Raw genomic sequence first — 27,500 nt, 5'->3', positions numbered from 1 at the left:
CATAAATTAATTAATTAATTCATACACTTCCTTAAAGGGGAGGATTTCTTCCAGCCTGGCCTGCACCCTCCATAAATTAATTAATTAATTCATACACTTCCTTAAAGGGGAGGATTTCTTCCAGCCTGGCCTGCACCCTCCATAAATTAATTAATTAATTCATACACTTCCTTAAAGGGGAGGATTTCTTCCAGCCTGGCCTGCACCCTCCATAAATTAATTAATTAATTCATACACTTCCTTAAAGGGGAGGATTTCTTCCAGCCTGGCCTGCACCCTCCATAAATTAATTAATTAATTCATACACTTCCTTAAAGGGGAGGATTTCTTCCAGCTGAAAACATGTCATTGTTCATGTATAAATCACATCTTGAGGAGATCAGGAGATTTGTATTACAGACACACACACCCCGCCCCTCCTCTAAAACACCCTGTTTACTATAAATAAACCCAGCTTAACAGGCCTTCTCAGCAGGTGAGATCACTTCCTGTTTAGCAGCGGTGTATTGTGGTTAATGGGTGACGGCTTTAGACGAAATGACAGGCCCGAAGATGAGAAGACGAACCAACCACACACACACACACACACACACACCGTGGTCACGTAGCTCAACTCAGACCTAGTTGTTCTTGTCTTCCATTGACTGTAAAGTTTGGTGGATGAGGAATAATGGTCTGGGGCTGTTACTGTGGTGGGGGTCCTGTTCAAACGGACACATCTGGGTTTTGGAGGATGCCAGGAGAACGCCACCTGTTTCAATGCATAGAGCCAACTGTAAAGTTTGGCGGAGGCACCGGTTTCCATGCATAGAGCCAACTGTAAAGTTTGGCGGAGGAGGAATAATGGTCTGGGGCTGTTACTGTGGTGGGGGTCCTGTTCAAACGGACACATCTGGGTTTTGGAGGATGCCAGGAGAACGCCACCTGTTTCAATGCATAGAGCCAACTGTAAAGTTTGGCGGAGGTGGATGAGAGCCAACTGTAAAGTTTGGTGGATGAGGAATAATGGACTGTTTTTCATGGTTTCGGGCTCCTTTAGTTCCAGTGAAGGGAAATCTTAACGCTACAGCGTACAATGACATTCTAGATGATTCTGTGCTTCCAATTCAGTTTGGATGAGCCCCTTTCCTGTTTCAGATTGACAATGACCCCCCGTGCACAAAGCGAGGTCCATACAGAAATGGTTTGTTGAGATCGGTGTGGAAGAACTTGACTGGTCTGCACAGTGCCCTGATCTCAACCCCATTGAAGTTCTTTGGGATGAGTTGGAACTGTCTTCTGGTCGGCCACTTGTTATTGATCAGTAGCTAACAAACTGATCCAGAACCTGTCTTCTGGTCGGCCACTTGTTGTTGATCAGTAGCTAACAAACTGATCCAGAACCTGTCCTCTGGTCGGCCACTTGTTGTTGATCAGTAGCTAACAAACTGATCCAGAACCTGTCCTCTGGTCGGCCACTTGTTGTTGATCAGTAGCTAACAAACTGATCCAGAACCTGTCCTCTGGTCGGCCACTTGTTGTTGATCAGTAGCTAACAAACTGATCCAGAACCTGTCCTCTGGTCGGCCACTTGTTGTTGATCAGTAGCTAACAAACTGATCCAGAACCTGTCCTCTGGTCGGCCACTTGTTGTTGATCAGTAGCTAACAAACTGATCCAGAACCTGTCCTCTGGTCGGCCAATACACTTTACAAACATGTTTTGCTGTGGAAAATGACACGAATATCTAAGTAAAATACAGATAACACAAAATGGAGACAGCCAACCAGACTATACAAAATTAAAGCTCCTTCGCCTAGTCTTTCATCTATGAGCGTTGTGTGTTTTAACATTTTCTCTCCCCCTCTCTCTCTCTCTCTCTCTGTCTCTCTCTCTCTCTCTCCCCCTACTCTCCCTCTCCCCCCTCCTCCCTCCATCTCGCGCCATCCCTCCCTTCCTTCCTCTGTCTCTCCAGGTCAGCGCAGGCGTCCGTCGCTTCACCAAGCCTCCTGAGTCTCTGGAGCGGTCTCTGGAGCTGTCCTGCAATCGGGGGCGCAAGCGAGCCCAGAAACGCCCCAACTATAAGAACCTGGGAGAGGAGGAGGAGGAAGAGGAGAGGCCGGGGGGAGGAGAGGAGGGCTTGGAGGACAACGAGAGAGAGAGGGAGAAGGCTAAAGGTACAGAAGGGAGCAGTAAGGGAAGCAGCAGGACAAGTGGGGAGATGGAAGGTGAGTGTGAGGACAGGACAGGACAACTACATATCCCATCACCACCCTGTGATTACCTCACCCAGGAGCCAGTGCGGCAGTGGTCCTCCTCTCCAAACTGTCACCCTCCGGGAATCAAATTTATAAAAATGTGTCAATAAGATTACATTCGAATCAAATGAATATAAAACGTAGATCAGTGTCTCTCTGTCTTCTCCCTAAAGACCTGAATCAATACGTTCGTTTTTTCTTCTTCATCTGAACACAAAAAAAAAAGCCAGTTTGGAGATGAGGCCTGTCTTCACTCTGTGAATGCCTGTCACTGTCACTACCACGGGCTCCACGGTTACAAGTGTCACTACCGCGGTCTCCACGGTTACAACTGTCACTACCGCGGTCTCCCGTGGTTACGCCATTTCATCCTGTGCTCCTCACCTCTCATCTCTCCTGGTGTTTTCATACGACTACATTATTATGATGAATGTCCCCCTGCTGTGTGTTCTGGTGTAATAACAGGCTGTGTGTTCTGGTGTAATAACAGGCTGTGTGTTCTGGTGTAATAACAGGCTGTGTGTTCTGGTGTAATAACAGGCTGTGTGTTCTGGTGTAATAACAGGCTGTGTGTTCTGGTGTAATAACAGGCTGTGTGTTCTGGTGTAATAACAGGCTGTGTGTTCTGGTGTAATAACAGGCTGTGTGTTCTGGTGTAATAACAGGCTGTGTGTTCTGGTGTAATAACAGGCTGTGTGTTCTGGTGTAATAACAGGCTGTGTGTTCTGGTGTAATAACAGGCTGTGTGTTCTGGTGTAATAACAGGCTGTGTGTTCTGGTGTAATAACAGGCTGTGTGTTCTGGTGTAATAACAGGCTGTGTGTTCTGGTGTAATAACAGGCTGTGTGTGTGTAATAACAGGCTGTTCTGGTGTAATAACAGGCTGTGTGTTCTGTGTTCTGTAATAACAGGCTGTGTGTTCTGGTGTAATAACAGGCTGTGTGTTCTGGTGTAATAACAGGCTGTGTGTTCTGGTGTAATAACAGGCTGTGTGTTCTGGTGTAATAACAGGCTGTGTGTTCTGGTGTAATAACAGGCTGTGTGTTCTGGTGTAATAACAGGCTGTGTGTAATAACAGGCTGTGTGTTCTGGTGTAATAACAGGCTGTGTGTTCTGGTGTAATAACAGGCTGTGTGTTCTGGTGTAATAACAGGCTGTGTGTTCTGGTGTAATAACAGGCTGTGTGTAATAACAGGCTGTGTGTAATAACAGGCTGTGTGTTCTGGTGTAATAACAGGCTGTGTGTTCTGGTGTAATAACAGGCTGTGTGTTCTGGTGTAATAACAGGCTGTGTGTAATAACAGGCTGTGTGTTCTGGTGTAATAACAGGCTGTGTGTTCTGGTGTAATAACAGGCTGTGTGTAATAACAGGCTGTGTGTTCTGGTGTAATAACAGGCTGTGTGTTCTGGTGTAATAACAGGCTGTGTGTAATAACAGGCTGTGTTCTGGTGTAATAACAGGCTGTGTGTTCTGGTGTAATAACAGGCTGTGTGTTCTGGTGTAATAACAGGCTGTGTGTAATAACAGGCTGTGTGTTCTGGTGTAATAACAGGCTGTGTGTTCTGGTGTAATAACAGGCTGTGTGTTCTGGTGTAATAACAGGCTGTGTGTTCTGGTGTAATAACAGGCTGTGTGTTCTGGTGTAATAACAGGCTGTGTGTTCTGGTGTAATAACAGGCTGTGTGTTCTGGTGTAATAACAGGCTGTGTGTTCTGGTGTAATAACAGGCTGTGTGTTCTGGTGTAATAACAGGCTGTGTGTTCTGGTGTAATAACAGGCTGTGTGTTCTAGTGTAATAACAGGCTGTGTGTTCTGGTGTAATAACAGGCTGTGTGTTCTGGTGTAATAACAGGCTGTGTGTTCTGGTGTAATAACAGGCTGTGTGTTCTGGTGTAATAACAGGCTGTGTGTTCTGGTGTAATAACAGGCTGTGTGTTCTGGTGTAATAACAGGCTGTGTGTTCTGGTGTAATAACAGGCTGTGTGTTCTGGTGTAATAACAGGCTGTGTGTTCTGGTGTAATAACAGGCTGTGTGTAATAACAGGCTGTGTGTTCCAGAGATAGAGATGGTGGTGATGGACAAGGGGAAGGAGACGTCGTCGTCGGCAACGGAACAGAATATCACCGACGAGGAGAAGACTGCTGCCGCTGCTGCACACAGAGGAAGGCTGGTGTTCACACACACACACACACACACACACACACACACACACACACACACACACACACACACACACACACACACACACACACACACACACACACACACACACACACACACACACACACACACACACACAGAGGAAGAGGTACACACACACACACACACACACACACACAGAGGAAGAGGTACACATACACACACACACACACACACACAGAGGAAGAGGTACATACACACACACACACACACACAGAGGAAGAGGTACACACACACACACACACACACACACACACACACACACACACACACACACACACACTACACACTACACACTACACACTACACACTACACACTACACACTACACACTACACAGAGGAAGAGGTACACACACACACAGAGGAAGAGGTACACACACACACATACACACACACACACACACTACACACTACACAGGGGAAGAGGTACACACATAGAGGAAGAGGTACACACACACACAGAGGAAGAGGTACACACACACACACACACACTACACACATACACACTGCAGACACACACATACACACTACACACTACACACACACACACACACACACACACACACACACACACACACACACACACACACACACACACACACACACACACACACACACACACACACACACACACACACACACACACACACACACACACACACGGGAGGGTTTAGTATTGTGTATCTAGGGGAGGGTTTAGTATTGTGTATCTAGTCTAGGGGAGGGTTTAGTATTGTGTATCTAGTCTAGGGGAGGGTTTAGTATTGTGTATCTAGGGGAGGGTTTAGTATTGTGTATCTAGGGGAGGGTTTAGTATTGTGTATCTAGGGGAGGGTTTAGTATTGTGTATCTAGGGGAGGGTTTAGTATTGTGTATCTAGTCTAGGGGAGGGTTTAGTATTGTGTATCTAGTCTAGGGGAGGGTTTAGTATTGTGTATCTAGGGGAGGGTTTAGTATTGTGTATCTAGGGGAGGGTTTAGTATTGTGTATCTAGGGGAGGGTTTAGTATTGTGTATCTAGTCTAGGGAAGGGTTTAGTATTTTGTATCTAGTCTAGGGAAGGGTTTAGTATTTTGTATCTGTGGAAAGGTAGGTCCTACTCTGTCTGGGGTGGAAAGGCAGGTCCTACTCTGTCTGGGGTGGAAAGGCAGGTCCTACTCTGTCTGGGGTGGAAAGGTAGGTCTACTCTGTCTGGGGTGGAAAGGTAGGTCCTACTCTGTCTGGGGTGGAAAGGTAGGCCTACTCTGTATGGGGTGGAAAGGTAGGTCCTACTCTGTCTGGGGTGGAAAGGTAGGTCCTACTCTGTCTGGGGTGGAAAGGTAGGGGGGTGGAAAGGTAGGTCTACTCTGTCTGGGGTGGAAAGGTAGGGGGTGGAAAGGTAGGTCCTACTCTGTCTTGGGTGGAAAGGCAGGCCCTACTCTGTCTGGGGTGGAAAGGTAGGCCCTACTCTGTCTGGGGTGGAAAGGTAGGTCCTACTCTGTCTTGGGTGGAAAGGTAGGCCCTACTCTGTCTGGGTTGGAAAGGTAGGTCCTACTCTGTCTGGGGTGGAAAGGTAGGCCCTACTCTGTCTGGGGTGGAAAGGTAGGTCCTACTCTGTCTTGGGTGGAAAGGTAGGCCCTACTCTGTCTGGGTTGGAAAGGTAGGCCCTACTCTGTCTGGGTTGGAAAGGTAGGGGGGTGGAAAGGTAGGCCCTACTCTGTCTGGGGTGGAAAGGTAGACCTACTCTGTCTGGGGTGGAAAGGTAGGTCCTACTCTGTCTGGGGTGGAAAGGTAGGCCCTACTCTGTCTGGGGTGGAAAGGTAGACCTACTCTGTCTGGGGTGGAAAGGTAGACCTACTCTGTCTGGGGTGGAAAGGTAGACCTACTCTGTCTGGGGTGGAAAGGTAGGGGGGTGGAAAGGTAGGCCTACTCAGTCTGGGGTGGAAAGGTAGGCCTACTCAGTCTGGGGTGGAAAGGCAGGTCATACTCTGTCTCGGGTGGAAAGGTAGGGGGGTGGAAAGGTAGTCCTACTCTGTCTGGGGTGGAAAGGTAGGTCCTACTCTGTCTGGGGTGGAATCATAAAACACGGGACGAGATGTTAAAAACTGTCCATTGTGCCAATAGATGGAATGCACTCGCATGAGATTTGCCGTGATGTTGACAGAGTGGCATGGGAGGTTTATTTCTTAGACTGGGGTAAGATGTCAATTTTTGGGACACATCCTCAGTAGTGTGCCTTCGAATCAGTGGGTGTTTCGGCCTTTAATCACTAAACACCCTCATCAAAGGTGGCCAGCTAAAGGGTGATCAAGCCTTAGCTTGTGTCCCATGCCCAATTAAGATGTCCCACAGGACTGTGCAAGGCAGGGGCGTCCTCTTCTCTGAGCCAGCCATACAGCTGACCGCATACCTCATATGCCCTCCTCAAGTTGGAGGGATCTGAATTGAGTTCTCAGGTGGGGGTGAGGGGTCATGAAGTTATAGCCCAGCAAGGGTCCTTCCGTTTGATCCAGATCCACTGGCTACCTCTTTCAGCTGCTTGAGAAACTGCTCTGACGGTCTGCCGCAGAGCCTGTCCATGGATTCCAAGTTCTTTCAGCAACCTGATGATGGAAGAAGCCACGAATCCTCTGCATCCCACTTCAACTGGCCAGACTTTTGCATTCCAGCCACGCTGAGATGCGTCTGCTGCCAACTCTGTGTAACGCAGTTTCTTACGTTCGTAGGCCTCTTCAACAGAGTTTTCCCACGGGACTGTGAGCTCTATGATGTACACAGCCTTTCGTGAAGGGGACCAGAGTACCATGTCTGGCCTAAGGTTGGTAGAAGCAATCTCAGGTGGAAAAATGAGTTGCTGGCCAATATCGACAAGCATCTTCCAGTCCCGGGCCATAGCTAGGTGTCCAGTTTCTGGCTTTGTAGGAGGATACTTGGGCCTTTTCTGTCCCTCCCGGATGAATGTTGTTGTTTTGACGGGATTGCTTGTTTTTGGAGGTAATGAATTGGTTGCACTCCTCTTGGTCTCAAGTGCTGCAGCCAGGCTCTTGAGGACCTGATTGTGCCTCCAGGTGTAGCGGCCTTGTGAGAGGCTGGTCTTGCAACCTGTCATTATATGCCTGAGAGTCGCTGGAGCTGGGCAGAGGGGGCAGGTCGAGTCCTCGCCATACCATTGATGTAGATTTTTTGGTGATGGAAGCACATCATAAACAGCTCTTATGATGAAGCTGATGTTGCTTGCCTCCATTTGCCAAAGCTCACTCCAGTTGATCTTTCTCCTCTCCAGGCCTTCCCACCGCGTCCATTGCCCTTGTTTAGCAAGAGAGACAGCCTTTGCACTTCTTGCAGTCTCCTCCTGTCTGCGCACCTCCTCGACCACCAGCTTCCTGCGTTCAGATGTTGTTGCCTTATGGAACGTTGGTTTGCTTGCTGCCAGGCCAAAGCCTCCTCTTCCATGCTGGATATTCCCCACAATGTCTTGGTGTCTCAGGGCTGATGTTGCTTGCTGCACAGCATTGGATGATGTCCATTTCCGTCCAGTTTGTAGGGGAGGTGCAGCCTTGCTAATGGTCTGGTCTTTGGAGTCCTTCAATGTCATCTGAAGTCTTACTTTAGAGCACTTGTACTCCTCCGTTAGACTTGTAAGAGGTAGTTCAAGGACCCCTTTGCCATAGAGGCCGATGTTACTCAGGCATCGTGGGACACCCAGCCATTTCTTCACGTATGAGGTAATGGTTCGCTCCATCTTCTCCACTGTTGTTATTGGGACCTCATAGACGGTGAGTGGCCACATTATCCGGGGAGAAGTCCAAACTGTAGGCACCAGAGCTTGAGCCTCCCAGGCAGTAGGGTCTTGTTGATGTTCTCAAGACCGTCGGCGATGTCCTGCCTTACTTGCTGCACTTGATCTTTATCCCGGAGGCTTTCGTTGTACCATCTACCCAGGCTCTTGATGGGTTGCTCAGACACCGTTGGTATCGGGTCATCTCCAATGCAGAACCTCACATCTTTAAGCTGTCCCTTGACTATGGAGATGCTTCGAGATTTGCTTGGCTTGATTTTCATCCGTGCCCACTTGATGTTATCCTGCAGTTTTGCAAGTAGCCGCCTGGTGCATGCTGCAGTGGTGGTCAGTGTAGTCATGTCATCCATGTATGCTCGGATAGGTGGGAGACGGAGCCCTTCCTTAGTTCTCTCACCACCGACCACCCATCTCGATGCCCTGATGATGACTTCCATGGCCATAGTGAAGGCCAGAGGAGAAATTGTACAGCCTGCCATTATGCCTACTTCCAAGCGCTGCCATGTTGTTGTGAAGTCAGGTGTTGTGAAACACAATTGCAGGTCTTGGAAATAGGCCTTTACCAGTGTAGTGATGGGTTCTGGTACGTGGAAAATGTTGAAGGATTCCCAGAGGAGTTCATGGGGAACTGAGCCAAAGGCATTGGCCAAGTCGAGGAAGATGACATAGAGGTCTCTCTTGTCCTTCTTAGCTGTTTGGATCTGGTGCCAAATCATACTAGTATGTTCCAGGCAACCAGAGAAACCAGGAATGCCTGCTTTCTGTACAGATGTATCAATGTACTTGTTCCTTTCCAGATAAGTGGACAGCCTCTGTGCTATTATACTGAAAAAGATCTTCCCTTCGACGTTGAGAAGGGAGATTGGTCGGAATTGACTGATGTCTGTCGCATCCTTCTCTTTCGGGATTAGCACACCACCAGCCCTTCGCCATGCCTTTGGTATTATTTCCTTCTGCCACACTATCCTCATGAGCCTCCAAAGAAAGCGTAGAACATCCGGGGCGTTCTTGTAGAGCTTGTATGGTACTCCATTAGGCCCAGGAGCCGAGGCCGCTCTTGCTCTTCGGACAACGTTCTCTACTTCCCTCCATTTTGGAGGGTCAGTGTCCAGATTGAATTCTGGTGGTTGAATAGGTGGGATGTCATGTGGGATGATTATCTGCTCATGCCTTTTCATGTCCTGGTGGACCTTTTCCAGATGTTCTTCCAGTTCAGGCTTTGTAGTTTTTAGGATTCCGCACTTTTCCTTTGCGAAGAGATCTTTGACAAACTTAAAGGGGTTTTTATAGAACCGTGTTCTTGAGTGTTCCTTCTTCCTACGAAGTTTCCTTAAGTTTTCCGCTCTTCGCAAGGTTGCCAGCCGACATTTAATGTCTGCTTGGAGTAGCATGAGACCTTCTCTCTCTGCATCAGAGGCCTTCTTCCACTGCTTCCTCAGCTGCCTTCTCTCTCTGACAAGTATCTCGATCTCCTGCTGTCTCCTAGATTTGGCTGGCGCGGGAGGTGTCTTGCCACTTCTCCTTTCGTTTACGCCAAAGCGCTCTTCTCCGTAGTGGTAGATAATGTCTCCCATCCTTTCAAGCTTTTTCTCTGCTTTTCCTACCTGTTGTTCCAAGATTTTTGTCAGGTCGTTGTTGATTGTTTCCCACTCTCTCTTTTCAACGGCTTTGGGCCACTTCACACTCGGTCTGTGCCCTTTGATCTTTTCCTCTTTTAGAGGTCTCTGTGGTTGGGTAAGTTCATCCACCGGCATTTCTGTGCTTGTGTTATCCTCCTCAGTTACAGGGGTGCTGATGCTCTGCGAACTTTGGTTTGCGTCCCGTCGCTGTGCTTCATTCGACTGATTTGACTGGCTGCTTCGTAAGAAGTACTGGTCAATGCGAGGTCCCTGTCTCTGCTTCTCTAACAAGCACCTTTTCCTCCCTTGATGGATCCTTAACCCCTTGCCGATGTTACTCTCTCCCAACCACAGCTGCACACCTGAAGTGTGTGTCCTGCTGCTGTTATGGTTGTCTCATGTGCTGTGTTCCTACTCGTAGTCGTTTCCGTTCCTGGGTCCGTAACCGTGTGATCAGTCGTTGAGCCATCTTGCGCCCCAGCTCTCGCAGGCTCTAGGGGTATGTTCCTTTGTTGACTTTCAGTAGCACTTAGCGGGTGTCTCCAACATACTGAAACAGCGTCGGAGACTGCCAACATGGGTAGCTAACCCATGACAGCCCCAGTGGGGTCTATTCCCTCCGGTCAGCTGTCTCTCCAAGCTGTCACACAGACTTTCCTATGTTGTCAGCTGTCCTTTCACAGCAGTCACTGGACTGGTCCAGATAATCAGAATCATAAAACACGGGACGAGATGTTAAAAACTGTCCATTGTGCCAATAGATGGAATGCACTCGCATGAGATTTGCCGTGATGTTGACAGAGTGGCATGGGAGGTTTATTTCTTAGACTGGGGTAAGATGTCAATTTTTGGGACACATCCTCAGTAGTGTGCCTTCGAATCAGTGGGTGTTTCGGCCTTTAATCACTAAACACCCTCATCAAAGGTGGCCAGCTAAAGGGTGATCAAGCCTTAGCTTGTGTCCCATGCCCAATTAAGATGTCCCACAGGACTGTGCAAGGCAGGGGCGTCCTCTTCTCTGAGCCAGCCATACAGCTGACCGCATACCTCATATGCCCTCCTCAAGTTGGAGGGATCTGAATTGAGTTCTCAGGTGGGGGTGAGGGGTCATGAAGTTATAGCCCAGCAAGGGTCCTTCCGTTTGATCCAGATCCACTGGCTACCTCTTTCAGCTGCTTGAGAAACTGCTCTGACGGTCTGCCGCAGAGCCTGTCCATGGATTCCAAGTTCTTTCAGCAACCTGATGATGGAAGAAGCCACGAATCCTCTGCATCCCACTTCAACTGGCCAGACTTTTGCATTCCAGCCACGCTGAGATGCGTCTGCTGCCAACTCTGTGTAACGCAGTTTCTTACGTTCGTAGGCCTCTTCAACAGAGTTTTCCCACGGGACTGTGAGCTCTATGATGTACACAGCCTTTCGTGAAGGGGACCAGAGTACCATGTCTGGCCTAAGGTTGGTAGAAGCAATCTCAGGTGGAAAAATGAGTTGCTGGCCAATATCGACAAGCATCTTCCAGTCCCGGGCCATAGCTAGGTGTCCAGTTGCTGGCTTTGTAGGAGGATACTTGGGCCTTTTCTGTCCCTCCCGGATGAATGTTGTTGTTTTGACGGGATTGCTTGTTTTTGGAGGTAATGAATTGGTTGCACTCCTCTTGGTCTCAAGTGCTGCAGCCAGGCTCTTGAGGACCTGATTGTGCCTCCAGGTGTAGCGGCCTTGTGAGAGGCTGGTCTTGCAACCTGTCATTATATGCCTGAGAGTCGCTGGAGCTGGGCAGAGGGGGCAGGTCGAGTCCTCGCCATACCATTGATGTAGATTTTTTGGTGATGGAAGCACATCATAAACAGCTCTTATGATGAAGCTGATGTTGCTTGCCTCCATTTGCCAAAGCTCACTCCAGTTGATCTTTCTCCTCTCCAGGCCTTCCCACCGCGTCCATTGCCCTTGTTTAGCAAGAGAGACAGCCTTTGCACTTCTTGCAGTCTCCTCCTGTCTGCGCACCTCCTCGACCACCAGCTTCCTGCGTTCAGATGTTGTTGCCTTATGGAACGTTGGTTTGCTTGCTGCCAGGCCAAAGCCTCCTCTTCCATGCTGGATATTCCCCACAATGTCTTGGTGTCTCAGGGCTGATGTTGCTTGCTGCACAGCATTGGATGATGTCCATTTCCGTCCAGTTTGTAGGGGAGGTGCAGCCTTGCTAATGGTCTGGTCTTTGGAGTCCTTCAATGTCATCTGAAGTCTTACTTTAGAGCACTTGTACTCCTCCGTTAGACTTGTAAGAGGTAGTTCAAGGACCCCTTTGCCATAGAGGCCGATGTTACTCAGGCATCGTGGGACACCCAGCCATTTCTTCACGTATGAGGTAATGGTTCGCTCCATCTTCTCCACTGTTGTTATTGGGACCTCATAGACGGTGAGTGGCCACATTATCCGGGGAGAAGTCCAAACTGTAGGCACCAGAGCTTGAGCCTCCCAGGCAGTAGGGTCTTGTTGATGTTCTCAAGACCGTCGGCGATGTCCTGCCTTACTTGCTGCACTTGATCTTTATCCCGGAGGCTTTCGTTGTACCATCTACCCAGGCTCTTGATGGGTTGCTCAGACACCGTTGGTATCGGGTCATCTCCAATGCAGAACCTCACATCTTTAAGCTGTCCCTTGACTATGGAGATGCTTCGAGATTTGCTTGGCTTGATTTTCATCCGTGCCCACTTGATGTTATCCTGCAGTTTTGCAAGTAGCCGCCTGGTGCATGCTGCAGTGGTGGTCAGTGTAGTCATGTCATCCATGTATGCTCGGATAGGTGGGAGACGGAGCCCTTCCTTAGTTCTCTCACCACCGACCACCCATCTCGATGCCCTGATGATGACTTCCATGGCCATAGTGAAGGCCAGAGGAGAAATTGTACAGCCTGCCATTATGCCTACTTCCAAGCGCTGCCATGTTGTTGTGAAGTCAGGTGTTGTGAAACACAATTGCAGGTCTTGGAAATAGGCCTTTACCAGTGTAGTGATGGGTTCTGGTACGTGGAAAATGTTGAAGGATTCCCAGAGGAGTTCATGGGGAACTGAGCCAAAGGCATTGGCCAAGTCGAGGAAGATGACATAGAGGTCTCTCTTGTCCTTCTTAGCTGTTTGGATCTGGTGCCAAATCATACTAGTATGTTCCAGGCAACCAGAGAAACCAGGAATGCCTGCTTTCTGTACAGATGTATCAATGTACTTGTTCCTTTCCAGATAAGTGGACAGCCTCTGTGCTATTATACTGAAAAAGATCTTCCCTTCGACGTTGAGAAGGGAGATTGGTCGGAATTGACTGATGTCTGTCGCATCCTTCTCTTTCGGGATTAGCACACCACCAGCCCTTCGCCATGCCTTTGGTATTATTTCCTTCTGCCACACTATCCTCATGAGCCTCCAAAGAAAGCGTAGAACATCCGGGGCGTTCTTGTAGAGCTTGTATGGTACTCCATTAGGCCCAGGAGCCGAGGCCGCTCTTGCTCTTCGGACAACGTTCTCTACTTCCCTCCATTTTGGAGGGTCAGTGTCCAGATTGAATTCTGGTGGTTGAATAGGTGGGATGTCATGTGGGATGATTATCTGCTCATGCCTTTTCATGTCCTGGTGGACCTTTTCCAGATGTTCTTCCAGTTCAGGCTTTGTAGTTTTTAGGATTCCGCACTTTTCCTTTGCGAAGAGATCTTTGACAAACTTAAAGGGGTTTTTATAGAACCGTGTTCTTGAGTGTTCCTTCTTCCTACGAAGTTTCCTTAAGTTTTCCGCTCTTCGCAAGGTTGCCAGCCGACATTTAATGTCTGCTTGGAGTAGCATGAGACCTTCTCTCTCTGCATCAGAGGCCTTCTTCCACTGCTTCCTCAGCTGCCTTCTCTCTCTGACAAGTATCTCGATCTCCTGCTGTCTCCTAGATTTGGCTGGCGCGGAGGTGTCTTGCCACTTCTCCTTTCGTTTACGCCAAAGCGCTCTTCTCCGTAGTGGTAGATAATGTCTCCCATCCTTTCAAGCTTTTTCTCTGCTTTTCCTACCTGTTGTTCCAAGATTTTTGTCAGGTCGTTGTTGATTGTTTCCCACTCTCTCTTTTCAACGGCTTTGGGCCACTTCACACTCGGTCTGTGCCCTTTGATCTTTTCCTCTTTTAGAGGTCTCTGTGGTTGGGTAAGTTCATCCACCGGCATTTCTGTGCTTGTGTTATCCTCCTCAGTTACAGGGGTGCTGATGCTCTGCGAACTTTGGTTTGCGTCCCGTCGCTGTGCTTCATTCGACTGATTTGACTGGCTGCTTCGTAAGAAGTACTGGTCAATGCGAGGTCCCTGTCTCTGCTTCTCTAACAAGCACCTTTTCCTCCCTTGATGGATCCTTAACCCCCTTGCCGATGTTACTCTCTCCCAACCACAGCTGCACACCTGAAGTGTGTGTCCTGCTGCTGTTATGGTTGTCTCATGTGCTGTGTTCCTACTCGTAGTCGTTTCCGTTCCTGGGTCCGTAACCGTGTGATCAGTCGTTGAGCCATCTTGCGCCCCAGCTCTCGCAGGCTCTAGGGGTATGTTCCTTTGTTGACTTTCAGTAGCACTTAGCGGGTGTCTCCAACATACTGAAACAGCGTCGGAGACTGCCAACATGGGTAGCTAACCCATGACAGCCCCAGTGGGGTCTATTCCCTCCGGTCAGCTGTCTCTCCAAGCTGTCACACAGACTTTCCTATGTTGTCAGCTGTCCTTTCACAGCAGTCACTGGACTGGTCCAGATAATCAGAATCATAAAACACGGGACGAGATGTTAAAAACTGTCCATTGTGCCAATAGATGGAATGCACTCGCATGAGATTTGCCGTGATGTTGACAGAGTGGCATGGGAGGTTTATTTCTTAGACTGGGGTAAGATGTCAATTTTTGGGACACATCCTCAGTAGTGTGCCTTCGAATCAGTGGGTGTTTCGGCCTTTAATCACTAAACACCCTCATCAAAGGTGGCCAGCTAAAGGGTGATCAAGCCTTAGCTTGTGTCCCATGCCCAATTAAGATGTCCCACAGGACTGTGCAAGGCAGGGGCGTCCTCTTCTCTGAGCCAGCCATACAGCTGACCGCATACCTCATATGCCCTCCTCAAGTTGGAGGGATCTGAATTGAGTTCTCAGGTAGGTCCTACTCTGTCTTGGGTGGAAAGGTAGGCCCTACTCTGTCTGGGTTGGAAAGGTAGGTCCTACTCTGTCTGGGGTGGAAAGGTAGGTCTACTCTGTCTGGGGTGGAAAGGTAGGTCCTACTCTGTCTGGGGTGGAAAGGTAGGCCCTTCTCTGTCTGGGGTGGAAAGGTAGGCCCTTCTCTGTCTGGGGTGGAAAGGTAGGCCCTTCTCTGTCTGGGGTGGAAAGGTAGGCCCTTCTCTGTCTGGGGTGGAAAGGTAGGCCCTTCTCTGTCTGGGGTGGAAAGGTAGGTCCTACTCTGTCTGGGGTGGAAAGGTAGGTCCTACTCTGTCTGGGGTGGAAAGGTAGGGGGGTGGAAAGGTAGGCCCTACTCTGTCTGGGGTGGAAAGGTAGGTCCTACTCTGTCTGGGGTGGAAAGGTAGGTCCTACTCTGTCTGGGGTGGAAAGGTAGACCTACTCTGTCTGGGGTGGAAAGGTAGACCTACTCTGTCTGGGGTGGAAAGGTAGACCTACTCTGTCTGGGGTGGAAAGGTAGGGGGGTGGAAAGGTAGGCCTACTCAGTCTGGGGTGGAAAGGTAGGCCTACTCAGTCTGGGGTGGAAAGGCAGGTCATACTCTGTCTCGGGTGGAAAGGTAGGGGGGTGGAAAGGTAGTCCTACTCTGTCTGGGGTGGAAAGGTAGGTCCTACTCTGTCTGGGGTGGAAAGGTAGGTCCTACTCTGTCTGGGGTGGAAAGGTAGGTCCTACTCTGTCTGGGGTGGAAAGGTAGGTCCTACTCTGTCTGGGGTGGAAAGGTAGGCCCTTCTCTGTCTGGGGTGGAAAGGTAGGCCCTTCTCTGTCTGGGGTGGAAAGGTAGGCCCTTCTCTGTCTGGGGTGGAAAGGTAGGCCCTTCTCTGTCTGGGGTGGAAAGGTAGGTCCTACTCTGTCTGGGGTGGAAAGGTAGGTCCTACTCTGTCTGGGGTGGAAAGGTAGGTCCTACTCTGTCTGGGGTGGAAAGGTAGGTCCTACTCTGTCTGGGGTGGAAAGGTAGGGGGGTGGAAAGGTAGGCCCTACTCTGTCTGGGGTGGAAAGGTAGACCTACTCTGTCTGGGGTGGAAAGGTAGGTCCTACTCTGTCTGGGGTGGAAAGGTAGGCCCTACTCTGTCTGGGGTGGAAAGGTAGACCTACTCTGTCTGGGGTGGAAAGGTAGACCTACTCTGTCTGGGGTGGAAAGGTAGACCTACTCTGTCTGGGGTGGAAAGGTAGGGGGGTGGAAAGGTAGGCCTACTCAGTCTGGGGTGGAAAGGCAGGTCATACTCTGTCTCGGGTGGAAAGGTAGGGGGGTGGAAAGGTAGTCCTACTCTGTCTGGGGTGGAAAGGTAGGTCCTACTCTGTCTGGGGTGGAAAGGTAGGTCTACTCTGTCTGGGGTGGAAAGGTAGGTCCTACTCTGTCTGGGGTGGAAAGGTAGGTCCTACTCTGTCTGGGGTGGAAAGGTAGGTCCTACTCTGTCTGGGGTGGAAAGGTAGGTCCTACTCTGTCTGGGGTGGAAAGGTAGGTCTACTCTGTCTGGGGTGGAAAGGCCTATCTTTTGAAAGTACAAAGCTCAGATTCCCAATGACGTCTTACATGTAATATTTGCAAACAAGGACAACCTTGTGTGTGTGTGTGTGTGTGTGTGTGTGTGTGTGTGTGTGTGTGTGTGTGTGTGTGTGTGTGTGTGTGTGTGTGTGTGTGTGTGTGTGTGTGTGTGTGTGTGTGTGTGTGTGTGTGTGTGTGTGTAGCAGTCTTAAGAATGGAAGAGGAAGACAAATGAGTTTCACATCTCTGTTGGTTGACTGGTCTTCACTGGAAGGAGCTCCTGCTGTATGTGGGTTCAGTAGAATCATCCACTAATCCACTGGAAGGAGCTCCTGCTGTATGTGGGTTCAGTGGAATCATCCACTAATCCACTGGAAGGAGCTCCTGCTGTATGTGGGTTCAGTGGAATCATCCACTAATCCACTGGAAGGAGCTCCTGCTGTATGTGGGTTCAGTAGAATCCTCCACTAATCCACTGCTCATCAATCACTGTCAACTGATGCAACTCTATTTGCTTGAAAATATTCTCTCTGTCCTGCTCAAAATACACTATTTAGCTTTCTTTGGAAGTCGGTTTTCTGCGTGAATAATTATCTCTCTCTCTCTCTCTCTCTCTCTCTCTCTCTCTCTCTCTTTCTCTCTCCTCTCTCTCTCTCTTTCCCTCCCTCTTTCTCTCCTATCTCTCTCTCTTTCTCTTTCTCTCCCTCTTTCTCTCCTGTCTCTCTCTCTCTCTCTCCTGTCTCTCTCTCCTCCAGACCGTTCCTAGACATGGTGTACAGTGCTCTAGATTGTAGTGAAGACGATTACCATGCTCTGTTTGTACTCTGTCTTCTCTACGCCGTGTCCCACAGCAAAGGTGAGAGGAGCATCTACGTTCTGTTCAACAATAGATGAGTTAGCTCCGGTAGGCTAGCTCCGGTAGGCTAGCTCCGGTAGGTTAGCTCCGGTAGGCTAGCTCCGGTAGGCTAGCTCCGGTAGGTTAGCTCCGGTAGGTTAGCTGATGTTCTGTAGAGATGTTCAGATAACAGACTAGTGGATCATGATGTTCTGTAGAGATGTTCAGATAACAGACTAGTGGATCATGATGTTCTGTAGAGATGTTCAGATAACAGACTAGTGAATCATGATGTTCTGTAGAGATGTTCAGATAACAGACTAGTGGATCATGATGTTCAGATAACAGACTAGTGGATCATGATGTTCTGTTAACAGACTAGTGGATCATGATGTTCTGTTAACAGACTAGTGGATCATGATGTTCTGTAGAGATGTTCAGATAACAGACTAGTGGATCATGATGTTCTGTTAACAGACTAGTGGATCATGATGTTCTGTTAACAGACTAGTGGATCATGATGTTCTGTAGAGATGTTCAGATAACAGACTAGTGGATCATGATGTTCTGTAGAGATGTTCAGATAACAGACTAGTGGATCATGATGTTCTGTAGAGATGTTCAGATAACAGACTAGTGGATCATGATGTTCTGTAGAGATGTTCAGATAACAGACTAGTGGATCATGATGTTCTGTAGAGATGTTCAGATAACAGACTAGTGGATCATGATGTTCAGATAACAGACTAGTGGATCATGATGTTCTGTAGAGATGTTCAGATAACAGACTAGTGGATCATGATGTTCTGTAGAGATGTTCAGATAACAGACTAGTGAATCATGATGTTCTGTAGAGATGTTCAGATAACAGACTAGTGGATCATGATGTTCAGATAACAGACTAGTGGATCATGATGTTCTGTTAACAGACTAGTGGATCATGATGTTCTGTTAACAGACTAGTGGATCATGATGTTCTGTAGAGATGTTCAGATAACAGACTAGTGGATCATGATGTTCTGTTAACAGACTAGTGGATCATGATGTTCTGTTAACAGACTAGTGGATCATGATGTTCTGTTAACAGACTAGTGGACCATGATGTTCAGATAACAGACTAGTGGATCATGATGTTCTGTAGAGATGTTCAGATAACAGACTAGTGGATCATGATGTTCTGTTAACAGACTAGTGGATCATGATGTTCTGTTAACAGACTAGTGGATCATGATGTTCTGTAGAGATGTTCAGATAACAGACTAGTGGATCATGATGTTCTGTAGAGATGTTCAGATAACAGACTAGTGGATCATGATGTTCTGTAGAGATGTTCAGATAACAGACTAGTGGATCATGATGTTCTGTAGAGATGTTCAGATAACAGACTAGTGGATCATGATGTTCTGTAGAGATGTTCAGATAACAGACTAGTGGATCATGATGTTCTGTTAACAGACTAGTGGATCATGATGTTCTGTAGAGATGTTCAGATAACAGACTAGTGGATCATGATGTTCTGTAGAGATGTTCAGATAACAGACTAGTGGATCATGATGTTCTGTAGAGATGTTCAGATAACAGACTAGTGGATCATGATGTTCTGATAACAGACTAGTGGATCATGATGTTCTGTTAACAGACTAGTGGATCATGATGTTCTGTAGAGATGTTCAGATAACAGACTAGTGGATCATGATGTTCTGTTAACAGACTAGTGGATCATGATGTTCTGTAGAGATGTTCAGATAACAGACTAGTGGATCATGATGTTCTGTAGAGATGTTCAGATAACAGACTAGTGGATCATGATGTTCTGTTAACAGACTAGTGGATCATGATGTTCTGTAGAGATGTTCAAATAACAGACTAGTGGATCATGATGTTCTGTTAACAGACTAGTGGATCATGATGTTCTGTTAACAGACTAGTGGATCATGATGTTCTGTAGAGATGTTCAGATAACAGACTAGTGGATCATGATGTTCAGATAACAGACTAGTGGATCATGATGTTCTGTTAACAGACTAGTGGATCATGATGTTCTGTTAACAGACTAGTGGATCATGATGTTCTGTTAACAGACTAGTGAATCATGATGTTCTGTAGAGATGTTCTGTTAACAGACTAGTGGATCATGATGTTCTGTTAACAGACTAGTGAATCATGATGTTCTGTAGAGATGTTCAGATAACAGACTAGTGGATCATGATGTTCTGTAGAGATGTTCAGATAACAGACTAGTGGATCATGATGTTCTGTTAACAGACTAGTGGATCATGATGTTCTGTAGAGATGTTCAGATAACAGACTAGTGGATCATGATGTTCTGTAGAGATGTTCAGATAACAGACTAGTGGATCATGATGTTCTGTTAACAGACTAGTGAATCATGATGTTCTGTAGAGATGTTCAGATAACAGACTAGTGGATCATGATGTTCTGTAGAGATGTTCAGATAACAGACTAGTGGATCATGATGTTCTGTTAACAGACTAGTGGATCATGATGTTCTGTAGAGATGTTCAGATAACAGACTAGTGGATCATGATGTTCTGTAGAGATGTTCAGATAACAGACTAGTGGATCATGATGTTCTGATAACAGACTAGTGGATCATGATGTTCTGTTAACAGACTAGTGGATCATGATGTTCTGTAGAGATGTTCAGATAACAGACTAGTGGATCATGATGTTCTGTAGAGATGTTCAGATAACAGACTAGTGGATCATGATGTTCTGTTAACAGACTAGTGGATCATGATGTTCTGTTAACAGACTAGTGGATCATGATGTTCTGTTAACAGACTAGTGGATCATGATGTTCTGTTAACAGACTAGTGGATCATGATGTTCTGTTAACAGACTAGTGGATCATGATGTTCTGTAGAGATGTTCAGATAACAGACTAGTGGATCATGATGTTCAGATAACAGACTAGTGGATCATGATGTTCTGTTAACAGACTAGTGGATCATGATGTTCTGTTAACAGACTAGTGGATCATGATGTTCAGATAACAGACTAGTGGATCATGATGTTCAGATAACAGACTAGTGGATCATGATGTTCTGTAGAGATGTTCAGATAACAGACTAGTGGATCATGATGTTCTGTAGAGATGTTCAGATAACAGACTAGTGGATCATGATGTTCTGTAGAGATGTTCAGATAACAGACTAGTGGATCATGATGTTCTGATAACAGACTAGTGGATCATGATGTTCTGTTAACAGACTAGTGGATCATGATGTTCTGTAGAGATGTTCAGATAACAGACTAGTGGATCATGATGTTCTGTAGAGATGTTCAGATAACAGACTAGTGGATCATGATGTTCTGTTAACAGACTAGTGGATCATGATGTTCTGTTAACAGACTAGTGGATCATGATGTTCTGTTAACAGACTAGTGGATCATGATGTTTAGATAACAGACTAGTGGATCATGATGTTCAGATAACAGACTAGTGGATCATGATGTTCTGTAGAGATGTTCAGATAACAGACTAGTGGATCATGATGTTCTGTTAACAGACTAGTGGATCATGATGTTCTGTAGAGATGTTCAGATAACAGACTAGTGGATCATGATGTTCAGATAACAGACTAGTGGATCATGATGTTCTGTAGAGATGTTCAGATAACAGACTAGTGGATCATGATGTTCTGTTAACAGACTAGTGGATCATGATGTTCTGTAGAGATGTTCTGTTAACAGACTAGTGGATCATGATGTTCTGTAGAGATGTTCAGATAACAGACTAGTGGATCATGATGTTCTGTAGAGATGTTCAGATAACAGACTAGTGGATCATGATGTTCAGATAACAGACTAGTGGATCATGATGTTCTGTTAACAGACTAGTGGATCATGATGTTCTGTTAACAGACTAGTGGATCATGATGTTTAGATAACAGACTAGTGGATCATGATGTTCAGATAACAGACTAGTGGATCATGATGTTCTGTAGAGATGTTCAGATAACAGACTAGTGGATCATGATGTTCTGTTAACAGACTAGTGGATCATGATGTTCTGTAGAGATGTTCAGATAACAGACTAGTGGATCATGATGTTCTGTAGAGATGTTCAGATAACAGACTAGTGGATCATGATGTTCTGTAGAGATGTTCAGATAACAGACTAGTGGATCATGATGTTCTGTTAACAGACTAGTGGATCATGATGTTCTGTAGAGATGTTCAGATAACAGACTAGTGGATCATGATGTTCTGTAGAGATGTTCAGATAACAGACTAGTGGATCATGATGTTCTGTAGAGATGTTCAGATAACAGACTAGTGGATCATGATGTTCTGTTAACAGACTAGTGGATCATGATGTTCTGTAGAGATGTTCAGATAACAGACTAGTGGATCATGATGTTCTGTAGAGATGTTCAGATAACAGACTAGTGGATCATGATGTTCTGTAGAGATGTTCTGTTAACAGACTAGTGGATCATGATGTTCTGTAGAGATGTTCAGATAACAGACTAGTGGATCATGATGTTCTGTAGAGATGTTCTGTTAACAGACTAGTGGATCATGATGTTCTGTAGAGATGTTCAGATAACAGACTAGTGGATCATGATGTTCTGTAGAGATGTTCTGTTAACAGACTAGTGGATCATGATGTTCTGTTAACAGACTAGTGGACCATGATGTTCTGTTAACAGACTAGTGGACCATGATGTTCTGTTAACAGACTAGTGGATCATGATGTTCTGTTAACAGACTAGTGGATCATGATGTTCCGGTAACCGATAGGAGCTGTACCTCGTTCTAATGTTTGTTCAGGTATCAACCGTGAGTTGTTGGAGAGGCTGCAGTTACCGGTCCCAGACCAGGAGAGGAGCTGTTACAGTCAGGTGTTGGTGGAGAGACTCATACGAGTGATGAACGTGGCCGCACAACCAGGTAACACACACATTATTACACACATTATCACACACACATTATCACACACACACACACATTATTACACACACATTATCACACACACACACATTAACACACACACACATTAACACACACACACACACATTATCACACACACACACACACACACACACACACACACACACACACACACACACACACACACACACACACACACACACACACACACACACACACACACACACACACACACATTATCACACACACACACACACACACACACACACACACACATTATCACACACACATTATCACACACACACACACACATTATCACACACACACACACACATTATCACACACACACACACACACATTATCACACACACACACACACACATTATCACACACACACACACACATTATCACACACACACACACACATTATCACACACAAACCACCTAACGTGTGTGTGTGTGTGTAGATGGTAAGGTACGTCTGGCTACTCTGGAGCTGAGCTGTCTGCTGTTGAAACGGTCCGTCCTCTCCTCATCCTCCTCTTCCTCCTCTCCTGCTCACTGCATCATCAAGGACGTACACCTGGCCTGTCTAGAGGTGAGTGTGTCCGTCTCTCCCCCCTTTGGTCCTGACATCCAGCCCTCCTCTCTCTGGTCCCCAGCCCTCCTCTCTCTGGTCCCCAGCCCTCCTCTCTCTCTCTGGTCCCCAGCCCTCCTCTCTCTCTCTGGTCCCCAAGCCCTCCTCTCTCTCTCTGGTCCCCAGCCCTCTCTCTCTCTGGTCCCCAGCCCTCCTCTCTCTGGTCCCCAGCCCTCCTCTCTCTGGTCCCCAGCCCTCCTCTCTCTCTCTGGTCCCTAGCCCTCCTCTCTCTCTCTCTGGTCCCCAGCCCTCCTCTCTCTGGTCCCCAGCCCTCCTCTCTCTGGTCCCCAGCCCTCCTCTCTCTCTCTCTGGTCCCCAGCCCTCCTCTCTCTGGTCCCCAGCCCTCCTCTCTCTGGTCCCCAGCCCTCCTCTCTCTCTCTGGTCCCCAGCCCTCTCTCTCTCTCTGGTCCCCAGCCCTCCTCTCTCTCTCTCTGGTCCCCAGCCCTCCTCTCTTTGGTCCCCAGCCCTCCTCTCTTTGGTCCCCAGCCCTCCTCTCTCTCTGGTCCCCAGCCCTCCTCTCTCTGGTCCCCAGCCCTCTTCAGTCTCTCTGGTCCCCAGCCCTCTTCAGTCTCTCTGGTCCCCAGCCCTCCTCTCTCTCTGGTCCCCAGCCCTCCTCTCTCTCGTCCCCAGCCCTCCTCTCTCTGGTCCCCAGCCCTCCTCTCTCTGGTCCCCAGCCCTCCTCTCTCTGGTCCCCAGCCCTCCTCTCTCTGGTCCCCAGCCCTCCTCTCTCTGGTCCCCAGCCCTCCTCTCTCTGGTCCCCAGCCCTCCTCTCTCTGGTCCCCAGCCCTCCTCTCTCTCTCTGGTCCCCAGCCCTCCTCTCTCTCTCTGGTCCCCAGCCCTCCTCTCTCTCTCTGGTCCCCAGCCCTCCTCTCTCTCTCTGGTCCCCAGCCCTCCTCTCTCTCTCTGGTGCCCAGCCCTCCTCTCTCTCTCTGGTCCCCAGCCCTCCTCTCTCTCTCTGGTCCCTAGCCCTCCTCTCTCTCTCTGGTCCCTAGCCCTCCTCTCTTTCTCTGGTCCCCAGCCCTCCTCTCTCTCTCTCTGGTCCCTAGCCCTCCTCTCTTTCTCTGGTCCCCAGCCCTCCTCTCTCTCTCTGGTCCCCAGCCCTCCTCTCTCTCTCTGGTCCCCAGCCCTCCTCTCTCTCTCTGGTCCCCAGCCCTCCTCTCTCTCTCTGGTCCCCAGCCCTCCTCTCTCTCTCTGGTCCCCAGCCCTCCTCTCTCTCTCTGGTCCCCAGCCCTCCTCTCTCTCTCTGGTCCCCAGCCCTCCTCTCTCTCTCTCTGGTCCCCAGCCCTCCTCTCTCTCTCTCTGGTCCCTAGCCCTCCTCTCTCTCTCTCTGGTCCCCAGCCCTCCTCTCTCTCTCTCTGGTCCCCAGCCCCCTCTCTCTCTCTCTCTGGTCCCCAGCCCCTCTCTCTCTCTCTCTCTGGTCCCCAGCCCTCCTCTCTCTCTCTCTGGTCCCCAGCCCTCCTCTCTCTCTCTCTGGTCCCCAGCCCTCCTCTCTCTCTCTCTGGTCCCCAGCCCTCCTCTCTCTCTCTCTGGTCCCTAGCCCTCCTCTCTCTCTCTCTGGTCCCTAGCCCTCCTCTCTCTCTCTCTGGTCCCCAGCCCTCCTCTCTCTCTCTCTGGTCCCCAGCCCTCCTCTCTCTCTCTCTGGTCCCCAGCCCTCTCTCTCTCTCTGGTCCCCAGCCCTCCTCTCTCTCTCTGGTCCCTAGCCCTCCTCTCTCTCTCTCTGGTCCCCAGCCCTCCTCTCTCTCTGTATAACGTTGTTTTCTTTGTATCACTCACCGTTCCCCCCTCCTCCTCCTCCTCCTCCTCCTCCTCCTCCTCCTCCTCCTCCTCTTCTTGTTAAATGAGTAATTTCATTCCAGTGTTTTCCTGTCTTGCATCACAATGGAATCTCTGGTTCTGTTCTCAAAATAAGCTGTTTGTTTTAATCGGAATTAGCAACCTTTTTAAACCAGGAATGATTGTTCATAGCAGCTCTGAATAATAACATCCAATGGCTTGCTCATCTATCACCTGAGATATAGAGTGTTCCAGAGCATCACTCATGCTTCCTGCTTCCTGCTTCCTGTTCCTACTGAGATATAGAGTGTTCCAGAGCATCACTCATGCTTCCTGCTTCCTGCTTCCTGTTCCTACTGAGATATAGAGTGTTCCAGAGCATCACTCATGCTTCCTGCTTCCTGTTCCTACTGAGATATAGAGTGTTCCAGAGCATCACTCATGCTTCCTGCTTCCTGCTTCCTGTTCCTACTGAGATATAGAGTGTTCCAGAGCATCACTCATGCTTCCTGCTTCCTGCTTCCTGTTCCTACTGAGATATAGAGTGTTCCAGAGCATCACTCATGCTTCCTGCTTCCTGCTTCCTGTTCCTACTGAGATATAGAGTGTTCCAGAGCATCACTCATGCTTCCTGCTTCCTGTTCCTACTGAGATATAGAGTGTTCCAGAGCATCACTCATACTTCCTGCTTCCTGCGTCCACTCTGATGACGTCTAATGTCTCTGGCTCATTATTACTAGTATTTAACCAATGGAAAAACATCAGGGGGGCGGGGCTCTGTTGCTACTGAGATTCAGGTAACTGACAAAATAATGGAAACACTTGAGTAAATGGTGGCTACAAATTTTATTGAAAGCAGGTGAGGGTGTAATTAAGCAATTAACATCCCATCATGCTTAGGGTCATGTCTAAAAAAAATGTACTGAGCATGAAGACGATGTAAGCCGTATGTCATGGCCGTCTCAGTCAATACACTATGTTTTTGTTTCCTTTATTCTGGCAGTTATCTGGTGGCCCAACGCCTTATTGAGACACTATGTTTTTGTTTCCTTTATTCTGGCAGTTATCTGGTGGCCCAACGCCTTATTGAGACACTATGTTGGTGTTTCCTTTATTCTGGCAGTTATCTGGTGGCCCAACGCCTTATTGAGACACTATGTTGGTGTTTCCTTTATTCTGGCAGTTATCTGGTGGCCCAACGCCTTATTGAGACACTATGTTGGTGTTTCCTTTATTCTGGCAGTTATCTGGTGGCCCAACGCCTTATTGAGACACTATGTTTTTGTTTCCTTTATTCTGGCAGTTATCTGGTGGCCCAACGCCTTATTAAGACACTATGTTTTTGTTTCCTTTATTCTGGCAGTTATCTGGTGGCCCAACGCCTTATTAAGACACTATGTTTTTGTTTCCTTTATTCTGGCAGTTATCTGGTGGCCCAACGCCTTATTAAGACACTATGTTTTTGTTTCCTTTATTCTGGCAGTTACCTGGTGGCCCAACGCCTTATTAAGACACTGTTTTTGTTTCCTTTATTCTGGCAGTTATCTGGTGGCCCAACGCCTTATTAAGACACTATGTTGGTGTTTCCTTTATTCTGGCAGTTATCTGGTGGCCCAACGCCTTATTAAGACACTATGTTGGTGTTTCCTTTATTCTGGCAGTTATCTGGTGGCCCAACGCCTTATTAAGACACTATGTTGGTGTTTCCTTTATTCTGCCAGTTACCTGGTGGCCCAACGCCTTATTAAGACACTATGTTGGTGTTTCCTTTATTCTGGCAGTTATCTGGTGGCCCAACGCCTTATTAAGACACTATGTTGGTGTTTCCTTTATTCTGCCAGTTACCTGGTGGCCCAACGCCTTATTGAGACACTATGTTGGTGTTTCCTTTATTCTGGCAGTTACCAGGTGGTTGGTGGCCCAACGCCTTATTAAGACACTATGTTGGTGTTTCCTTTATTCTGGCAGTTACCTGGTGGTTGGTGACCCAACGCCTTAAGACACTGTGTTGGTGTTTCCTTTATTCTGGCAGTTACCTGTATGTTAGCTCTTTGGTCTGTATTCTGTGTGTTGTTGAGGAGTGTTGTTGAGGAGTGTGATGTGTATTCTGTGTGTTGTTGAGGAGTGTGATGTGTATTCTGTGTGTTGTTGAGGAGTGTGATGTGTATTCTGTGAGTTGTTGAGGAGTGTGATGTGTATTCTGTGTGTTGTTGAGGTGTGATGTGTATTCTGTGTGTTGTTGAGGAGTGTGATGTGTATTCTGTGTGTTGTTGAGGAGTGTGATGTGTATTCTGTGTGTTGTTGAGGAGTGTGATGTGTATTCTGTGTGTTGTTGAGGAGTGTGATGTGTATTCTGTGTGTTGTTGAGGAGTGTGATGTGTATTCTGTGTGTTGTTGAGGAGTGTGATGTGTGTTGTTGAGGAGTGTGATGTGTATTCTGTGTGTTGTTGAGGAGTGTTGTTGAGGAGGTGTGGTGTGTATTCTGTGTGTTGTTGAGGAGTGTTGTTCTGGAGGTGTGATGTGTGTTGTTGAGGAGTGTTGTTGAGGAGTGTGATGTGTATTCTGTGTGTTGTTCTGTAGGTGTGATGTGTATTCTGTGTGTTGTTGAGGAGTGTTGTTCTGGAGGTGTGATGTGTGTTGTTGAGAAGTGTTGTTCTGTAGGTGTGATGTGTATTCTGTGTGTTGTTGAGGAGTGTTGTTCTGGAGGTGTGATGTGTGTTGTTGAGAAGTGTTGTTCTGTAGGTGTGATGTGTATTCTGTGTGTTGTTGAGGAGTGTTGTTATAATAATAATA

At 47.7% G+C, this 27,500-nt stretch overlaps 1 pseudogene; it reads left to right on the top strand.

Moving 5' to 3' along the window:
* The window catches only part of LOC124020021, an 86,282-nt pseudogene that overhangs the window by 33,912 nt on the left and 24,870 nt on the right, over positions 1–27,500 (top strand).

The sequence above is a fragment of the Oncorhynchus gorbuscha genome, unplaced genomic scaffold, assembly GCF_021184085.1.
Source record: "Oncorhynchus gorbuscha isolate QuinsamMale2020 ecotype Even-year unplaced genomic scaffold, OgorEven_v1.0 Un_scaffold_749, whole genome shotgun sequence".
Taxonomy (NCBI): domain Eukaryota; kingdom Metazoa; phylum Chordata; class Actinopteri; order Salmoniformes; family Salmonidae; genus Oncorhynchus; species Oncorhynchus gorbuscha.
This window is presented reverse-complemented; position numbering and strand designations above follow the sequence as displayed.